The sequence below is a fragment of the Nicotiana tomentosiformis genome, chromosome 12, assembly GCF_000390325.3.
Source record: "Nicotiana tomentosiformis chromosome 12, ASM39032v3, whole genome shotgun sequence".
NCBI lineage: Eukaryota > Viridiplantae > Streptophyta > Magnoliopsida > Solanales > Solanaceae > Nicotiana > Nicotiana tomentosiformis.
Window position 1 is genome coordinate 5,320,520 of NC_090823.1, and position 12,916 is coordinate 5,333,435.

Sequence of the window (12,916 nt, forward strand, 5' to 3'; positions counted from 1 at the left end):
ATACTAAGTGATCCTTTTGCGGTATCTACACCGGTCGGAGAATCGATTATTGCTAGACGGGTTTACCGAGGTTGTACGGTGACAATTTGTAGTCGTCAGACCTCAGCTGACCTAGTTGAGCTAGAGATGATGGATTTTGATGCTATCATGGGCATGGACTGGTTGGCAGCTTGCTATGCCACAGTTGATTGCCGAGCAAAGGCAGCCAAATTTCATTTTCCGGGTGAGCCAGTCCTTGAATGGGTAGGTAATACACCAACACCCAGAGGTAGGTTTATTTCCTATCTGAAGGCGAGGAAAATGATCGCAAAAGGGTGCATTTATCATATTGTGCGAGTTAGAGATGCAGATGCTGAGATACCTACACTTCAGTCTATTCCCATAGTCAAAGAGTATGCAGATGTGTTTCCAGATGAGCTTCCAGGTATTCCTCCAGAGCGAGAGATTGATTTTAGCATCGATTTGCTTCCAGGAACTCAACCAATATCCGTCCCTCCGTATAGAATGGCACCTGCCGAATTGAAGGAGTTGAAGGAGCAGTTAAAAGATTTGCTGGAGAAAGGTTACATTAGGCCCAGTACCTCACCTTGGGGTGCACCGGTACTATTTGTGCGGAAGAAAGACGGCTCGCTGAGGATGTGTATCGATTATAGGCAGTTGAACAAGGTAACTATTAAGAATAAGTATCCACTTCCAAGGATCGATGACTTGTTTGATCAGTTGCAGGGAGCTAGATGCTTTTCCAAGATTGATTTGAGGTCGGGGTACCACCAGGTCAGAGTTCGGGAAAAAGATATTCCGAAGACAGCCTTCAGGACCCGATATGGCCACTTCGAGTTCCTTGTCATGTCCTTCGGGTTGACTAATGCACCCGTTGTATTTATGGACTTGATGAATAGCCTATTCCGGCCATTTTTAGATCTGTTCGTGATAGTATTTATTGATGATATTCTGGTTTATTCCCGTTCAGAGGATGAGCATGCGGACCACCTGCGAGCGGTACTCCAAACCCTCCGTGATCGTAAGTTGTATGCTAAGTTTTCTAAATGTGAGTTCTGGTTGAAGTCTGTAGCATTCTTGGGGCATATTGTATCAGATGAAGGGATAAAGGTGGACACTCAGAAGATTGAGGCCGTGAAATCTTGGCCTAGACCTACCACTCCGACAGAGGTTCGTAGCTTTCTAGGCTTAGCAGGATACTATCGGAGGTTCGTAGAGGGTTTTTCTTCCCTTTCGGCACCATTGACGAAGTTGACACAGAAAGAAACTAAGTTTCAATGGACAGAGGCTTGTGAGCGGAGTTTCCAAGAGCTTAAGAACAAGTTGACCTCAGCTCCAGTTCTAACACTTCCAGAGGGTCTAGAGGGTTATGCCGTGTATTGTGATGCATCAGGTGTCGGGTTAGGATGTGTCCTGATGCAACATGGGAAGGTAATTGCATATGCTTCAAGGCAGTTGAGGAAGCACGAGAGGAATTATCCGACCCACGACCTCGAGTTAGCTGCGGTTGTCCATGCACTTAAGATATGGCGGCATTATTTATATGGTGTTCATGTTGATATATTTACTGATCATAAAAGCCTACAATATATTTTCAAGCAGAAAGAGTTGAATTTGCGACAGAGGCGATGGCTTGAGTTATTGAAAGATTACGATGTTAACATTCTCTACCATCCAGGGAAAGCTAATGTTGTAGCAGATGCCTTAAGTCGCCGATCTATGGGTAGCTTAGCACATGTAGAGCCCGAGAAAAGACAATTAGCTAGAGATATTCATCAATTGGCTTCGTTGGGGGTTCAGTTAGTAGATTCTGAGGATGGTGGAGTTGTAATCCAAAACACTGCAAAATCATCCCTCATAGCTGAAGTCAAGGAAAGGCAGTACGAGGACCCAGAGTTGGTCGAGTTGAGAGAGCGAGTTCCGCAGCAGAAGAAGCCATTGTTAGAGCTCAAGGGAGATGGGGTTCTCAGATACAAGGGTCGTTTGTGTGTTCCAGATGTAGCAGGGCTACGAGACAGGATTATGTCAGAGGCACATTATTCATGGTATTCCATCCACCCTGGATCGACGAAGATGTATCATGACATTAAGGATATGTACTGGTGGAATGATATGAAGAAGAACATTGCTGAGTTTGTCGCCCAATGTACTAGTTGCCAGCAAGTGAAGGTAGAACACCAGAAGCCCGGAGGGCTAATGCAGACTATAGAGATCCCGACATGGAAATGGGAGGCGATAAACGTGGACTTTATCATGGGTTTACCTCGTTCTAATCGTAAGTTCGATTCCATATGGGTGATAGTCGATAGGCTCACGAAATTAGCTCACTTCCTACCGGTCAGATCTACATATACAGCAGAAGATTATGCAAAGTTATATATTAAGGAGATAGTGCGGCTACACGGAGTACCAGTTTCTATTATATCTGACCGTGGGGCTCAGTTTACAGCACATTTTTGGAGGTCATTTCAGAGAGGTCTAGGGACTCAGGTGAATCTCAGCACAGCTTTTCATCCACAGACTGATGGACAAGCCGAGCGCACAATTCAGACGCTCGAGGATATGTTACGAGTATGTGTGTTGGATTTTAAAAGAAGTTGGGATGAACATCTACCTCTTATCGAGTTTGCATATAATAACAGTTACCACTCCAGTATCCAGATGGCTCCGTACGAGGCTTTGTATGGGCGTAAGTGCAGATCTCCTATAGGGTGGTTTGATGTTGGAGAATCTGGGTTACATGGGCCAGACCTGGTTCAGCAGGCCATAGAGAAAGTAAAGGTTATCCGGGAGCGACTGTTGACAGCTCAGAGTCGTCAGAAGTCATATTTTGACGTGCGGCGACGAGACTTAGAGTTCAGGATTAATGACTGGGTATTCTTAAAGGTATCACCTATGAAGGGCGTGATGAGGTTTGGCAAGAAAGGAAAACTTAGCCCACGGTATATTGGGCCTTATAGGATCATTCGGAGAGTGGGCCAAGTAGCTTATGAGTTAGAGTTGCCCTCAGAATTGGAGTCTGTCCATCCGGTTTTTCACGTATCTATGCTACGGAAGTGCATTGGCGATCCTACCCGAGTGGTGCCCACGGATGATGTACAGATTACAGAGGACTTGTCATACGAGGAAATTCCAGTTGCCATCCTAGACCGACAAATCCGCAATCTACGAAATAAGGAGGTAGCTTCCGTAAAGGTTTTATGGAGGAGCAAGAATGTAGAAGAGATGACGTGGGAATCGGAGGAAGAAATGAAGTCTAAATACCCCCACCTATTTCAAAATGAAGATATGGTTCGAGATGGGACGCTACAACATAGCTCTATGTAGGCTAGCAGGTCATCAGGTAAGCTTTTATTTTTCACTTTCAATATTTATGATTTACGGTCGGTGAGGCAAATTGCTGCTATTTATAAAGATTGGCCATGTGTGGCATGCATAGTATGTTTCTGGCTACGTGCAGGTTGGTTTTAACCTAGTGTACGAAGGATACTCTGGAAAAAGTTTCCAAAGTCTCCAAGAGTAAACATTCGAGGACGAATGTTCCCAAGGGGGAGTGATGTTACACCCTATATTTTCGTATGTAAAAATGCGTCGTAAGCAAACTAATGTAGGACAAAAAAATGAGATAATATTTAAAAGTATATAAAGTAAGTTAATCATGTTACCTCTGAGGTTACAAATATTGAAGATCATGAACAACAAGTACAAAGAGGGTTGGACAGTTCAGAAGCTAAAGCAATTAAATAAAACAATGTTTCATCGAAAGTCGACAAGTTGGGAATGTTATAACATGTACCTTTGGGGTGAGACTAGGGTGATTAACATGATAAAGAGATTATGTTATGATTTATATTAGTCGTATTACATCCGTGTGTTATGTTTTTAAGTCAAGCGAGTTGTGGAACAAAAGTCGATGAAAGTCATCACAAGTTACATTCATAAGTTTTACTGAAACTTTGGGTCAAATGTAACTGCAATTTTCTCCCAATATACTTAGAGTTATGGTGTGTTCCACACATCAAATTAAAGATCTATGAGTCTATTTTCCAACGCATTAAACCATTTGTCAATACGACATCGGAGTAGAGAGATATGTGCATTTTTGCGATACTGCGCAAGCTGCTAGGTGACAAGTAGGTGTGTCACCTACTTGCTTAAATGAAAGCCCAAAAATGGGCCATTTCGGGTCGTCCAAAGAGGCCTTTTAAGGGCCTATTTTCTTCATATATTAGACTTAAAATAGAGCATAATAACCAGACATAAGCTCTGCAAAGAATCCTCCCAAAAATTTCCCATAAACCCTAATTGATTTTCTCTCCCTTTCAAGTTCCAATTGGAGGTAAAACTTAGAGTTTGAAGAACCAAGATAGGAGCTGAGTTATCCAACAAATAAGGTGAGTTTACTGCTCTCTTTCATCCATTTTTCTTCTGTAAATTCATGGTAAGTCGTTCTATACTTGTAAGAACTCACGGGATGGTGATCGGAAGCCGTGAGTTCGAGTTATTCACTTGTAGCGGACTGTTTTGTGGACTGTTTTGTGTTGCTGTTGGGCTGCGTGTTTTATTACTATTTTGTGGAGTTTTGGAGGAGGAAGGGGGTTTATAAACACCATATAAATGTAGGGTGGTTGGCTGGTCGTTCGTCATAACATTTTCGGGTCGTTTGACACTACTACGGTGGTCGTTTTGTGTACGAAGAGATTGGGGTGTGTTGGGCTGTTTTGTAGTATTTGATGGTGTATATAGGGCTGGAAAATGATGTATATATGTTGTTATTGTTATGTCCTTGTATTGTTGGTGTTATCTTGAAGTTGGAGGAAGGGCATATTATAGGGGAGATGCTGCCCGTTTTAATACAAAATAGGTTTGTTGTTCGTTGTGCGATAGTTGTACCTTTCGTAACTTAACGATAGTATTATTATCATTCTTGTAGATTAAGGTGCGAAGAGGTGAGTTCAACTTGGTGATTGAAAAGATTGTGATAAGGTATGTTAAGGCTAAGCCTTCCTTCATTTTGGCATGATCTCGTAGCTACATGTGTTAGTAATGAGACAAAAAGAGAAGTTCATATTCATGAATTTATTCACACTATTCTAGTCTCATAAGTTACAATATTATTCCTTATCGAGACTCTATATTCAATTTTAGTATTGTCTTCTTTCAGTCAAGAGAGCAGCAAGCCTATATATACAGTATTACAGTATTTTCATTACCATCGAGCTATAATCGATGGGCAGGCCCCTATTGGGCAACCTCTGATCAGATGGAAAGTTATATACCGAGCCTACTGTGGCCGAGCGCCTATGAGCGAGCCCAGCATGGTCGAGATACATAGCCTAGTATGGCCGAGCGCCTATGAGCGAGCCTACTATGGCAGAGCAGTTATATATACCGAGCCTTATAAGGCCGTACAATTATTTTACTTACTATATTGAAGGAGTTGAGTCAGTATCAGCAGGTAAGTATATCTCCAGATCATCTTTGACTCCCAGTTAATTTCAGTTATCATATTATCAGTTCAGTTTCAGATTTCAGTTATTTTATTGCCTTACATACTCGGTACATTATTTCGTACTGACGTCCCTTTTTGGGGGCGCTGCATTTCATGCGTGCAGGTTCAGACAGACAGACGGGTAGACCTCCTCAGTAGGTGTTTTTCGAGTTCCGCCTGATCGGTAAGCTCCACGTCTTTCGGAGTTGCCAGGACTAGAGTTTTGTGTACATCTTATGTATATCTGTATATATGTTATGGGTAGGTCGGGGCCCTGTTCCGATCACAGTACATCTATCAGTAGAGGCTTGTAGGCATATCCTGTTGGTTAGTGCAGTATGTTGGGTTTGTATAAATTGGTGGTTTGTCAGCTGTAGTAGCTATGACGGCCTTGTCGGCCTAGCTTTATATTGATATTTAGTTAGTGCTAGTTTCCATTCAGTTTTATATTTTGCTTCGCAAATTGTCTTGCAAGGTGGCCCAATGGCCAAAGTATGACATTATGTGTTCAGAGTCCCTTAGTCGCAATTTGGTACGCCAGGTTAGGTGAGGCACGGGGTGCTTGTCTCGCTCCTAGGTTCGGGGCGTGACAATTGCTACCGCCATTAACAAATTTAAAAGGACACAAAAATAGAGAAGGAAAACTCATAAGAAGAAGAAGGTATCAAGGTAACCACTAACCTGAGGAAGAAGACGATGAGCTGAGGAAGAAGGATGAGCGTCGGCAGATAAAGTGACAGAGAAAGACGACGAGCTTACAGTCGCATAGACGCAACGCAGCAGACTAGCAGTCGAACCCTAATTTCTGAGGAGTAAGCGTAAGGAAGGGAAGAATGGAAGATGGGAAATGTAAAGGGAAAGTCTGGGTTAGGCTAATTAGGCTTAGGGTTTGGGTAACGGTATTGGGCCTTTAAAATTTCGGATGGGGTGGGGCGGTGGGCTTCACTCTTCAGAAGTCAGAACATTAAGTTAGTAATTTACATACAACGTTTTGAGGCCCAAAATTTCGGTTTTTTCGGTTTAACCGAAAACCGAAATACCAAAATCGTAAACCGAACCAAAAAATTGAAATCTAATAAATTAAAAACAGCAAACCGACCAAATAACCGATTAAACCGAAACTGAAAAATCAAAATTCACGGTTCGGCCGGTGTTTTCGGTTCGGCCGGTATTATGTCCACCCCTACTTTTAAGAAAATTGAACAACAATGTCTAGTATAAAAAGGACAACTTAGTTATATGTTACTGATATAACAATGTAACATAATAATCCAAAGCTCCACAAATATCTGACACTGCCACTACTTTAGGGTTCATGGACTTAATCTTATTTGAAAAATTAAAGTTTTTCTTGATTTTTAAAAAAAATATAAAATCATGATAATTTGAGGAAACAAGACAAAGAAACATGGGAGAACAATTAAGTAAAGCATGTTAATGGTGAGTAAAAAAAGCAGAACTCTTACCATGCTTTGGAAGCTCTTGCAATGAAAACGTTTGGTTCTTTAGGAGGCAATTAACAAGAGTTGAAAAAATACTAAATAAACAAGGTATATTCTTAATTAGGGCACCCCACTAAATAAAAGGGAGGGAAAATAATTTTCACATGAAATAATTGGTAATCGATATGCAAAATTGGAATAACTGTGATCCTGTTAATCTATCATCTACAGAGTTTCATGTGTGTCCTCTCAAAAGGGGTGTAGCTCTTTCCAAGCACACGCAACCACGAAAAAGAGGAAGGAATTGTTTTTGACTTTGTGTACGAAAAATGCCGCCTCCTCATATTTCACAGTACTAATTTGTTTCTAGTGGCGGTGCAAAACATCCATGGTTTGTGAAAACCAAATCTGAATGTCTTTTCTACGTTTTCATTTGATGTTCACGAGCCAAGATTTAAAGTATAAAGTTCGGATCTTAAATCTTTTAAATTATTAAATTATTAAATTTTAAATTAATAATTTATATATATATTCAATAAATTTTTTGATATAAATACAAAATTTAATTCAAAGTTACGAATCCAATAGAATAGATAACTAACACACTAGGTCCGTTCGATGGCATCGTATCGAAGGAGACAAGCACAACTGTCTGTCTTCTTTATTTTCTGCTACTAATTATTTCTTAGCTTGTAGCACAAATTAAATACAACTAGACTCAAAATTTTAAATCAACAAAAAGACTGCGCTACGAAAAATTCTACTATCATACAGTGGAACTGGTCTTACTTAACACTTTCCTAATGAAGGGATTTTGTTTAGATAGATTTTCTATTACATTAAGGGATCGTAGATGTAACGCCCCAAAATTCATTAAGGTCGTGATGGCATCAGACACTGCTGTTACACAAGCCAACAATACAAACTTCACTTAATTACTCATTTTAGTATTTTTGAAATCAAAATTTCTTCAATGAAATAATAAAAATAAAACTAATAGAGTAAATGATAAATATTTTTAGCAACTAAATTTCTAAACAATTCACAATCATTTTCAAAATCCGGTGTCACAAGTGCATGAGCATTTACTAGGGAATTAAAAATAAAATACAGCATTTGTCTAGAATACAAATTAGACAGGAAAAATATAATAACCCTGAAGGAGACTCTGTTGGCTGCGGATCGTAATACAGAATGCAGCTCACATATGTCCCCACAATTATTAACCACACCTCTACGCCCACAAGGCCACTAGACATATATGTATATGCACAATAAAATATGCAGCAAGTGCAGTATGAGTACGAAAATAATGTGTACCCATTCAGTATCAAGCCTAATCTCGAAGAGGTAGAGACGAGATGGCCGACTTTGACACTCACTATGGGTCAATAATATTAAATAATCATGAAATAGAAATATTTATATCAACGTGATTCACAGAGTTAACAGTAATTTTATTGACCAGTAGAAATAATTAAATTCCTTCAAATACAGTAATTCTCAATATATTAATTAAATTTCTTCAATTCCAATAAATTTTCAAATTTATCAATTATTCTCATTTACAGGAATAACAATAATTCCTTAACAAGCAGGAATAATAATTCATTAAATTTCAAAGATTTTCAATATATCAATTAATTTCACAAGCTGCAATAAACTATTAAGGTATCGTGTGATTATTATTATTAAGCACGATTTCCGCCGAGGACGTACGACCCGATCCAGAGTGTCATGTACACTGCCGAGGGACGTGCGACGCGATCCATAGATGCATCTATTCTGCCGAGGCGTTCGGCCCGCTCCACAAGAAAGGAGGACATTTTCTTATGTACCTCCGGAAGGAGAGTATATTTATTATAAGATAAATTCCAGAGGAGAATAATTTCTTTTAACAATTAATTAATTTAAATAGAAAATCAAGCATATGAGATTTCCATCCTTTAATATCTTTATCTAACAATTCACAATATATTCATATATATCAATTAATATTAATTAATCAAGGAATATAATTTACACAGTAATTCATATTTTGAGTCCTAAACTACCCGGATTTTAGCATTTATAGTAGCTACGCACGGACTCTCGTCACCTCGTGTGTATGTAGCCCCTACAATTAGCAATAATTATTCAATTTAATCTCTATGGGGTAATTTCCCCCTCACAGGATTAGACAAGAGACTTACCTCGTCTCAAAGTCCACTTTCCGATTACCACGTCGCATTGAATTCTTGATTCGACGCCGAAATATCCGAAACTATCCAAATATTATACACAATAATTAATATATGCTAAATGATTCAAAATTTATCTATTAAATAAATTACCTTATCCAAAATGATAAAATTTCTAAAATTCACCCCGGGCCACGTGCTCGAATTTTAGAAATTTTTGGATGGAAACGTTACCCATAATCTTAGGAACATAAATATATAATTTTTACTAAGTTCCATAACAAATTTCGTGATTAAATCTCATTTTTGTCAAACACCTAGGTTTTCACCTAAATCCATGATTTTCACTAATTTATATGTTATAATCTACCAATAATCTATGTATGTAACTCATGTTATGTAGGAATTACTTACCTCAAAGTGTTAGGTGAAAACCCTCTTCCAAAAGCTCCAAGAATCGCCCAAGAGATGAAAGAAAAGTGAGATAAATGGCCTAAGTCGCGCATTAAATGAGCTGGGCATAGGCCTTTGATGTCGCATTTGCGACACCATGTTCGCAAATGCGAGGGTCGCAAATGTGACACAACTCTCGCAAATGCAAAGCTGGGCCTTCAGCTGCTGGGGTCACAAATGCGACCAAAGAGTCGCAAATGCGAACTCTGCTGGGATCGCAAATGCATCAAATGTGTTGCAAATGCGAACACTGCCTAGGTCGGGCTTCTTCGCAATTATGAAGCTCTTCTCGTAAATGCGAGGTTCGCATTTGTGAACAATTTCTTGCATTTGCGAGACCTGCAACTGCTGCCAAGAAACACCATATATCAGTTGCCTCAACTCTTCTTCAAATTCCAAATTCGATCAGTTAACCACCCGGAATCCACCCGAGACCCTCGGGACCTCAACCAAATATACCAACAAGTCCTACAACATCATACAAATTTTTTTGAAACCTCAAATCACATAAAACAACGCTAAAACCATGAATTATGCTCCAATTCAAGCTTAATGAAACTTAAAATTTTCAATTTCTACATTCGATATCGAAACCTATCAAATCAACTCCGATTGACCTCAAATTTTGCACACAAGTCATAAATGACATAACGGAGCAATGAAAATTTTTGGAACTGTATTCCGACTCCGGTATCAAAAAGTCAACTCCCCGTTCAAACTTCCAAACTTAAATTTTTGTTTTAGCCATTTCAAGCCTAATTTCACTACGGACTTTCAAATAAAATTTCGATCACGTTCCTAAGTCAAAAATCACCATACGGAGCTGTTGGAATCATCAAAATTCTATTCCGGGGTCATTTGCATATAATTTGACTTCCGGTCACTATTTAAACTTAAAGTTTTTTTAATTGTTTCATCAAAATTCCATATCTCGGGCTAGAGACCTCGGAATTTGATTCCGGACATACGCCCAAGTCCCAAATCACGATACAGGCCTACAGAAACTGTCAAAACACTGATCCGAGTCCGTTTGGCCAAAATGTTGACCAAAGTCAAACTTGGCCTTTTAAAGCCAACTTAAGGAACCAAGTGTTCCGATTTCAACCCAAACACTTTCAAATCTCGAACCAACCATCCCCACAAGTCATAAATCATTAAAGCACATACGGAAAGTTTTGTTTAAGGGAACGGAATTCTAAAAATCAAAACGACCGGTTGAGTCGTTACATTCTCTCCCACTTAAATATACGTTCGTCCTCGAACGTGCTAAGGAGTGTGCCGGAGTTATCCAAAATTACTGTGTAACAACTCGTGCATCTACTTGTGCTACCACACCCAGTTGAGCACATTAACTCGAGCCAATCTGAAAATTCTCCTCTTTATTTAGTTAAATAAGCCTTAGAGCCCAATTCTAACATCCAGAATTCTCCACCGTGCATGTTTCCAACCTATGAATGTCGTATCAATCACTACACGATGCACCAATACAGGATTGCATACTTTGTTGAATTTAGACCATGCACCGCATCATTCACATGACTATAATAACATTCTCCGATAACAATAGCCAAAATTCCACAAATCTGATGTTCACAATACACCTCATGATACATATAAGTCCTGTTCCAACTCTTGAAATGCTTCCACAATGGAAGAAATGTGTAGAAATTCATAACCAACTACCGAGTCAACAATTATTGAGTTTCTCCTTCTGACAAGAACCATTGCCTTATTATAACCAAATAATGGTATTTATTTTTTATTACACTCCATATAATCCGATCGCACTGATCTTGAATCCAATAATCTCGTCTCACCAAGTATAAGCTGCTCAGGCAATAAACCACCTCGGACATGATCAAAAAGCCTCATATGACGCCACAATTAGCTAATAAGCTACGGACTCGATTGCGATACATAAGGAAAACGAACTCTGGAAAGGATTACTCAACCCTTGTGACTAATTAAACAACTGAAAAGGTGTCATGAACCTTCCTCAGAAAACGTGACACAAAACACACAAAATAGAATATAGGTGACTGTACTCGACATCACACTGTTGCGGTGTGCAACCCGATCCACACATGATACCGTTGCGTAATGCAACCCGATCCAAACAACATACCCGTGGCGATGTGCCACTTGATCCGCACAAAAAGAATCTATAAGAAAATACTTACCGAACTAGAATGCTCATTACTTACAAAATATTCGAACATCGGACACAAGCACGCTAAGTGCATAATATCATCCTTGGAAGGATCGACAACGCCATACGCTACAAAACTCAAGCACAACTAAGGTGAGATATATGATTTGAATCTCGAGAGCCATCCTGCTCACACAACACCATCGCTACGCGGAACCTCAACACATAAGAATTTTATCAAGCCGTTTCATAACTCACATGGCACAATATAGTATTACATGAAATAACCGACGACGAAACGACATCCAACGTCCGAATACTCCTCCATAGAGAGCTTTTATGCTGAAATGAACACATCTGGCCTGATATAGAGCCCGTATTCATATTTAAATCCATCCACAAACCTCAAGCCGATTCTGATTGCACCGTACTTGGCTAATAACCTTTCAAGGATCCATAATAACCCTTTTTCCCATAACACACAAGAATAGCCATCATAATCGGAACAAACTTCCATAGTCCACAACCAAATGAACCGAGCGCCCTCCAGGCATAAATTCTCGAATCAGCGATATTACCACAATCTTCATACTTGGTTTCAATCTTCACTCAATCAAGTGACTACATGTCACTCTTACACAATATTTTCGTGAGACACGCTCCCACGACCTTCCGCACCAAGTAACAAGTCTGCACATCCATGCTACCGGTTACACTAATGCTGTAAAGCATATCAAGAATCCACAAATCAATACACAAGGTCTCTTACACCTGGCATCGACCTTAGATGATGCCAAAAACAATACCATATTACTTTAAACATCTAAATCTCTTTCCTGCTCATCCGAGCTCATGACATCCTTGTCAATATCGAACCGAAATCTTAAATCCTCAACTTTCGAATCTCATGCTACTTAGTGCACTTAACCATGCCAATGCGCAGGAGTACAAGAATTCCATCATAACTTCCGAACCACTAATAGGGTAAACACTTCATCATATAGAAACCTTCTTCTTAACTCATTTTAAGAGAACCATTGCAACACGTGACTCAATTCCCATATCCATAAAAAAAAATACCGGCCTCAAGTAGTGGTCTAAACCACCATAACTCTTCTGGGATCCCTCTACACATAACATGTCATAATACTTGAATTTCTCCAAATAAAATCAATTACGGCGGCCGTCAAGCCTCGCATGT